The sequence below is a fragment of the Gracilinanus agilis genome, chromosome 2 (genome assembly GCF_016433145.1).
Source record: "Gracilinanus agilis isolate LMUSP501 chromosome 2, AgileGrace, whole genome shotgun sequence".
NCBI lineage: Eukaryota > Metazoa > Chordata > Mammalia > Didelphimorphia > Didelphidae > Gracilinanus > Gracilinanus agilis.
The window spans coordinates 384,028,565-384,036,777 of NC_058131.1; positions in this window are offsets into that span (position 1 = coordinate 384,028,565).

Below are 8,213 nucleotides of genomic sequence, written 5' to 3' on the forward strand. Positions count from 1 at the left end.
CTTCCTTCGTTCCTTCCTTCCTTCCTTCCTTCCTTCCTTCTTTTCTTCCTTCCTTCCTTCCTTCGTTCCTTCGTTCCTTTGTTCCTTCCTTCCTTCCTTCCTTCCTTCCTTCCTTCCTTCCTTCCTTCCTTCCTTCCTTCTTTCCTTCCTTCCTTTCTTTTTTGGTCTCACTTCATTTATTTTATGTATTCATGTGACTCATGGGGCAAATTCCTTTTGCTCCCTTTGATTTCAAGCTTATAGTTGTTATGGAGTTAGATTTGTGATAACTTTTGATCCTGGGTTATGCTTTCTTTGATTTTAAGGGGACTTTGCAATTGGAACTTGGTGGGATAATGCTATGTAAGAACTGAGGTAAGCTTTGAATGTAATCTCTCACCTCTCCGTAGACTGAGGTGGTATGGGGGGGGGGGGTTATGTCTCCTGGTGCCGGGAGTCGGGTGTTATTTGTATTTTTTAATCTCCCCCCCACTCCCTTAAATGCACTAGAGAAGTGGGAGGAATGAGATATAACATATTTAGTCTTTAGGCAGTGGGAATCAAGTTAGTCACTAACACAAATGGAATATCTTAGAATGTTTCTACAAAGACTTCCCTTTCTCATTATCATAGTGGCCAGCAACACTAAGCAGTTATGCATCCTCTCAGTCCCTCATTCTATGACTAATGGTGACTCATAGTTAATGGTGGTGGTATTATTATCTCAGAATTATATCTGAGACCCATTTTCACACCAGCATTTTGATAGGCATTTTGATTATTATTTGGGGAAGTGCAATCTTGCATAACATTTCCTTAGACTAATTTTGGTAATTCCTTATTCATTTCCAAAAAAACACAATCCTTAGTGAGTATTTTGTCATTGCCTTCTACTAACCTCCAAGTGTTTCTATAATTTAAACTCTGATTAGTATTTCAACCTGGAGATGATGGGGAGCCAGTAGAATTTATTGTGTAGGAAACCAACATGGTCAGACCTGTGCTTTGGTGGCTGAATGGAAGATGGAATGAAGTGGGGAAAGAACTGAGGTAGTCAGACCCACAAGCAGGCTATTAGAATAGCCTAGGGATGGGATGAAGATCTAGACCATAATGGCACCAATATTAGATGAGAAAAGGGGATATATCTGAGAAATGTTGAAAGATTTAATTTATATACCTTGTCAACAGACTAGATATGGGAGGTGAGAGATAGTGAAGAGTTAGTTGAGTATGATTCTATGTTGTGGGCCTGGGAGCTTGGGAGGATAGTGGTCACCTCGATATTAAGTTTGGAAGATGGGAGAGTTTGGAAGGAAAGATAATGAGTTCTATTTTGAACATATTGAGCTTAAGATGTCTAGAGGACATATAATTTGAGATTGACATTGGAGATGTAAGTCAGCAGAGAGTTTAGGGATAGATAAGTAAATTTGAGAAACATTGACATAGTTAATTGAATCCATGGGAGCTGATGAGGTCCAAAAATAAAATAGTATAAAGGGAAAAGAAAAGAGGACCCAGGACAGAGTCCTTTGAGATACTTACAGTCAGGTGAACATTTCCTGGATAAAGATCCAGCAAAGAAGACTGAGGAGATGTTAGCTAGGTTGGAAGAGAATCAGGAGAGAGTAGTGTCCAGAAATCCTTTAAAAAAAAAAAAGAATATTAAGAAGGTGATGATTGACAGTGTCAAAGCTGAGAGAAATCAAGAAGGATGAAGACTGAGCAAAGATCATCGGATCTGTCAACTAAGAGATCATCTTTAACTTTGGACAGAGCCATGTCATTTGAAGGATGAGGTTAAGAAGGAAAGAGAGAAGTACCTATTGTAGATGACCTACTCAAGGAATTTAGTCATAAAAGGCAGGAGAGTTATAGGATGACAGCAAGGAAGAAAAGATCAAGTGAGGTTTTTTTTTTTTTCTTCTTTTTTTAAGGATGAGGGAGGCATGAGCATGCAGAGAAGCAGCCAGTAGATAAGAGGGAAATGAAGTTGTGAGAGTGGAGATAGAAGGGAAAATCTGTCGGAGCATACAGGATAAGATGGGATGATTTGTGTAGGCAGAGGTGTTTGACTTGGCAAGAAGGGCCATCTCTTCACTTGAGACAGAATTGAAAGAGCTGGTGGGGGAAGGCATAGAGTGATAGGAGATGGGATGAAGGATGGGAAAAGAGAAAATTGTCAGTGAATGGCCTTTTTTTTTTTCTCAAGTAGAATACAGTGATTCCATACTTATCACAGAAGTTACATTCCAGAGAACCCTGTGATAGGTGAAAATCTGCGAAGTAGCAGTGCTGTATTTATTTTATTATTTGTATACATTTTAAGGCTTTATAAACCCTTCCCACTCTCCTATAAACCTTTTCCACACTCTTATTAACCTTTCCCATACATATAAACACTGAGCCAGTCACCACCTAGGATACAGAACTTGGCACTGTGGTTGGTCACCTTTAATTCCATCAGTCATTCTCACTGATAAACTTGCACAAGGGTTAGTGGCAGGCTGCATTTCCATTGTGTGCAGTAAGGTATTCATCTGGAAAATCCTTTGCTATAGCAAAAACTCTATGATACAGAATTAGATAAGTGGGATAAGTGAACTGTGATATAACAAGAGATAACTATATAGGACACTGTTCTCAACTGAAAGGGTGGGAGGGTGGGGAAGTTATGTAAAGTTTGAGAAAGGATAAAAAGATTTGGAAAAACCATTGTGAAAAGTGGGATAGTGAGTTAATTAGGGAGGTGTAGAAGGATTGCCTAGTAGCAGTGAGGGCTCAGTAGAAGTTATGAGAAATAAATTTGTAGTGATCCAATTAGAATGGTTGTGTGATTTTTTCCAGAGGTAGCTCAGTAGTGCAGTAGATAGAGTACAGAACCTGGAGTCAGGAAGATCCGTCTTCCTGAGTTTAAATCTGGCCGTAGACATTTATTAGCTATGTGACTCTGGGTAAGTCATAATCCTGTTTACCTCAGTTTCCTCATCTGGAAAATGAGCTGCAGAAGGAAATTACAAACCATTACAATATCTTTGCCAAGAAAACTCCAAATGGAGTCAGGAAGAGTTTGACAGGACTGAAAAATGACAATAGCAACAATTGTGATTTTCTCCACTTTCATTCAGCAGCATGTATATAGGAGCAAAGGTAGTGGATGGTTGGAGTGATCTGAGGCTTGTGTGGAGTGAGAAATTAGTGTGTAGGTTATTAAGAATTATTAATATCTAAAAGTTAGATATCCTTACATCCCCATATCCGCACAAAAGCTTTACAGCTTTAAGCAAGTCTGTCTGGGAATTGCCCTAGGCAGGAGTACTAGGCAGATGGTCTTAGATCCTGAAGAACCCATGACCAAATCATGAGTACCAATCTTGAGTACCCTTTTGTCTTAGAAGACTCCCATATTGTATCTTTGTATTTTGATTATTGAAGCTTCTTCCAAGAGGTCAAGCCTAAAGGCTTGACTGAGCTTCCCATTAGCTCCTCCTACATAATCCAGTCCTGAACTACTCCCCTCTTGGTAACTGTCTTAATCTTCCTGTTCATTTCTTTAAAAAAAATAATTTTCTTGGATGTATCCATTGTGAAGCTGTTTTCCAATTTCTTGAAGATGCTAATTAGCTTAAATGTGTTCATTGTAAAATCATTATAAAGCTATTCAACATTCTGTCTCCAACTATTGTAAAAATGTTATACTCTCTCCTGGGAGACTTGATTGCATCAGGATTCTCCAATAATTAAGAGATTTTTCTGTTTATTTTTGGGCATTTGTCTTGGATCAATAATTTCTGGCAGTGCCCCTCCCCTATCTCTCCCTCTCTAAAGAAAACATTGCATTTTAAATAATTGATTTCCATAGTCATATATTTTTTAATAAGTGATAAAAGAGAGTGAACTTTGAAATTTTCAAGGCCCTCTCAATTTCTACTCCACACAGGTTGAATCTTGGTAGGCCATAATCAGAGGTATATAAGGGGACAAGGGACAAGAAGAGAATTCTTCTCCCAGAAATTGAGCTAGGGAAAGGAGGAGAGTGAGGTAATGGCTTGAGAGAGAACTGAGGGATAAAAGGAATGGAAATCTGGATGAAGAACAGGGTTTGGTACTGGAAGACGGAATGAGAGATGACAAACTAAGAGACTCATAAGATAAGGGAATTTCAAGGTTCATGAACATGAAGGTAGTGCATTTGCAAGTGATGGTAAAATCAAGTTTTTACATCTTTGTGTGGCTGAGGTGGAGTAAAGGACTGGGTCAAGCTGAGGAACTTGGAGGGTAGAGTGAAGGAGTATCAATAATATATGTTGAAATCCCCTTGTATGAAGGCAAGAATTGAAGAGGACAGATAGATTGTGAACCAGGTACATTGAATTAGGAAGGGGAATGTTCTGAGGTTTTTAGGCTGGTAGGATTATAACTAGGTCATAGATAAAGATTGTATAAACCTCAAAAGAGGAGAGTTTTCTGATTGTGGTGGGGGAGAGAATTTAGAGGTGGTAATGGGAAGTAAAGAGTATTCAGACTCTTTCACTTTGACCAGTGAATTGAGAGAAAAGTCAAAGAGCAATCAGGGCTGGAAAACATGTCTAGGGATTCTGGGTCAACAGGAGGGATCCAGATCTCAGTGAAAGACAGAATATGGAAGAAGTAGGAAGGAGAAAAAAGTTGATGAAAGCAAATTTGTTGCCTATGGAGCAGACATTCCAGAAGGCAGTGAAAAAGGTATTTGGTTAGGCCTTTAGAAGAATGTGTTGAGAGATATGTGAATAAGGAATAAGAGATGGGGGCATGGAGAATGGGGCTTTTATGATGACCTAAAGGATTTTTTATTTTTATTTTTTTTTAGTACATGCTAAATTTAACGCTACACCTACAAACCTGCTTTACTTGTCTATGTCCCATTCTAAACTTTCTTCGATTCTCTTCTATCTTAAAAATGACACCTTTTGTTTTTTGTTTTCCCCTTTTCTTTTTGGCATCATTATCCTTTCTCACCTCTTTCTTTTTACCATTCTTCTCCAAAGGTCCTCCTTTGCTTATTTTTTAAATTAAATTTTATCTTCAGCTCTATTTTTTCTCTCACCATTTTTCATATCCTCACTTTGCTGCCACTGAGAAAGCAAGAAAATTAAAATTCTTGATACAATTATGTGTGGTCAAACACTTTGAGGTACCCAGTGCCTTGAAGTGTCTTCTGGTTGCCCAGGGCATCATTTGGATGTCTTACTCAAGTCTGCCTTTCCTAAGTAGCATCCTCTGTTCTGTTTTAATCTCTTTCCCCAGATCTCCAAGTTCACAATTTCCTTATACGCAATTTTCTTCACCAAACTCTCAGAACCTGTTCTGATTAGTTTTATTATTTATTATTAATGATGGCAATAGCTTCATATGTTATTCATTTTGATCTTTTATTTATTTTAATACTTAAAGGATCTTTAATTTCATCAGTGTAGGGGTATGTTGTCCACTGACAGAGATACCATTCCCATTATAATTTAGTAGGTGTTCTTGGAGAGTTGCTGTGATCAAAAAAAAGTCCACCACCCAGCAGCCAACCTGATAATGTCCCTCTTTGAATTCCAGGCTTTGACTGGTTCTTAGACAAATATCTTTGCCACCTTTTTTCATGTTATGCTTCTAACTGCACAGTATGATTCATCCACATAAGCGTACTTGCAGTTTCTTTTGCATGATGTATCTCTTTGTGCTGACTATTCCCCACATCTGGAAATCTCTCACCTTTCACCTGTAGTACTTAGCTTTTTGGGGCAGGAGATAGCATGCCAAAATTAATGAAGAATAAGGTGGTCAGTTTAGCTTATATGTAGAGTGGGTGAAAGTAAGGTGAAGTAACCTTGAAAAAAAAAAAGCCTTGAAATCTAGTCTTTTGCCTGATTACAAAAAAGATTTTTTTTTTTGAGGGGAGAATTTATTTTGTAAAATTCCTATCTTAAACATGTTTAAATTATAATGTCCTTACCCAAAGAGTATTATAAATGAAGTTGGGAATTTCTGTTACATGTATATATATATATATATGATCTAGTGTATATGTGTACATAAGCATGTGTATATATACATGTAATAAATTCAATATGTATCCATCAAACCTGTCCTTAATAATGATTATTTCTAACTTTCCTTCTGTTTTATCTTAGACTTAAAATGTTTCAATACTCACCCTCTTTATTTATTTTTTATTTTGTTTACCCTATCTTTCTGTCCCAATACCCAGTTACCTCACTCTGACCCCAGGGGTCCATCTAATTGAAAAGAAAAACAAAACTCTTATAACAAACATATATAGACTAGCAAAACGAATTCCCACTTTGGCTATGTCCAAGATTATATGTCTTGTTCTGCATCTTGAGTTTACTACCTCTCTGACAGGAGTTGTATAATATGATCAGTTCATCATTGGTCCTTGGGGATAATGGTTGCTTATTGCATTGATCAGAACCCTTTAAAGTTTTTCTAAGTTGTTTTTCTTTAGAATGTTTTTATTGCCTTATATATTATTCTCTTGGATCTACTCATGCCACTCTTTATCAGTTCTTATAATTCTCACCTTTTTCCCCACCTGAAACTGTTTGTTTCTTCATCTCTCACTGTGAAATAATATTTCATCACACCCATATAGCATAATTTGTTCAGCCATTTCACAGTTGGTTGGCACTCACTTTGTTTTGTGGTGAAAATTTATCACACCAGTATAAAACTCCAAGCTAAATAGATTTTTCGAGAGGAGGCCAGGCTCACAATAAAGCCAGACTCTTGTCAAGATTAGAACCAGAGACCCTGAGCCTTAGGAGATAGCCTTTTTTTTTATAGAGAGACATCTTATGACATAATGACAAAGTGATACAGTAAAAAATTAAAATAGAATGAATGTACAAATCTTTCATATAGGCAGGTCCTAACCAATGAAACAAGTGCTGAATAAGCTGGAAAGTACAAAAATAATCACTATGGGTGGTAGCCCATGGCTGATATTATGGTTGATCTTTTCAAAGCTTCTGCAATTGTTGGGGTCTAATTGTTTTTCTGCTGACAATTATTATGAAATACTATAAGTCAGCAGTTGAATGACTGCTATTTGAACCCAAGAGCAGCCTTGTCCCTTCTGACTGTCTTGAGTTTACACCCAAAGCAGACCTTCATCTCCCTACTGACTGCCCTGAGCTTACACCCAGCAGGGTGTGGTGGGTTTGGTAGAAACTTTTGGATTACAGACTTAAAGTCAAAGTGTTTGTCAGCAAGATTTAATGCCACCCTAATCTATATATTTTCTTAGCAAAACTATATTATTTGGCTATTAACTCAAAAACTAAGGATTATATTATAAAAATAATCATAGTTCTGGGTTAAGATGGTGGCAGAGTAAAAAGCAGTGACTTAACCTCTCCTAACTAAAACATACAGGACTCCTCAAGGGGACATAAAAACAAATGCAGACAAATGGAGGGACCCCACAACAGGGTGCAGCATGGAAGGTACGTGGAATCGGGGCATTTCCATGCTATAAGGGGTGAAACAGCTCTCACTAAATTGCGGACTGAGCAACCCCCCCCACCACACACACACACACCACCTACAACGCCAAAGCCAGCTCAAAAGAAATAGAGCAAGTTTGGGGCACCCATTGAGTCATTGGCAGCTCCAAGGCCTGTTCCTGAGAGCAGCAAGACTTAGGACCCCAAAAGGCTAAAGAACACACATGGACTTTGAGCGGGGAAACAGAGCTCAGGCGTGGGCGGAGGTGGACACAGGGGCAAGCGAAGGCTCTGAAACCCTGAGTGGGGAACCAGTGCAGACGGGTATACGACTGTGGAAGCAGCGCCCTGAGACCTATAAAGGAACCTCTGGCAGAGAATCAAGCAAGGGGGTCCACCAGGGGGCTTGACCTTGAGAACAACCAGACCTGAGACTTCAGGACCTAAAGAGCACAGACAGACCCTGAGCGTGAGAATAAAGCTGAGAATGGGCTGGGCTAACAATGGCAACCCAGAATCAGAAAGCACAGAAGAGAAAGATTAATAAGAACAAGAAGAAGAAATCTTTAACACTCGACAACTTTTACACAGAGAAAATCAGACAACCAAGCAAACAGAAGAGGAGAACAAACAAGCAATCACATCCCAAACCTCCCAAAATAATGAAAACTGGTCACAAGCTCTTGAAGAGTTCAAATCTGAGATGACAAGAAAGTTGGAAAAGATTTGGCTAGA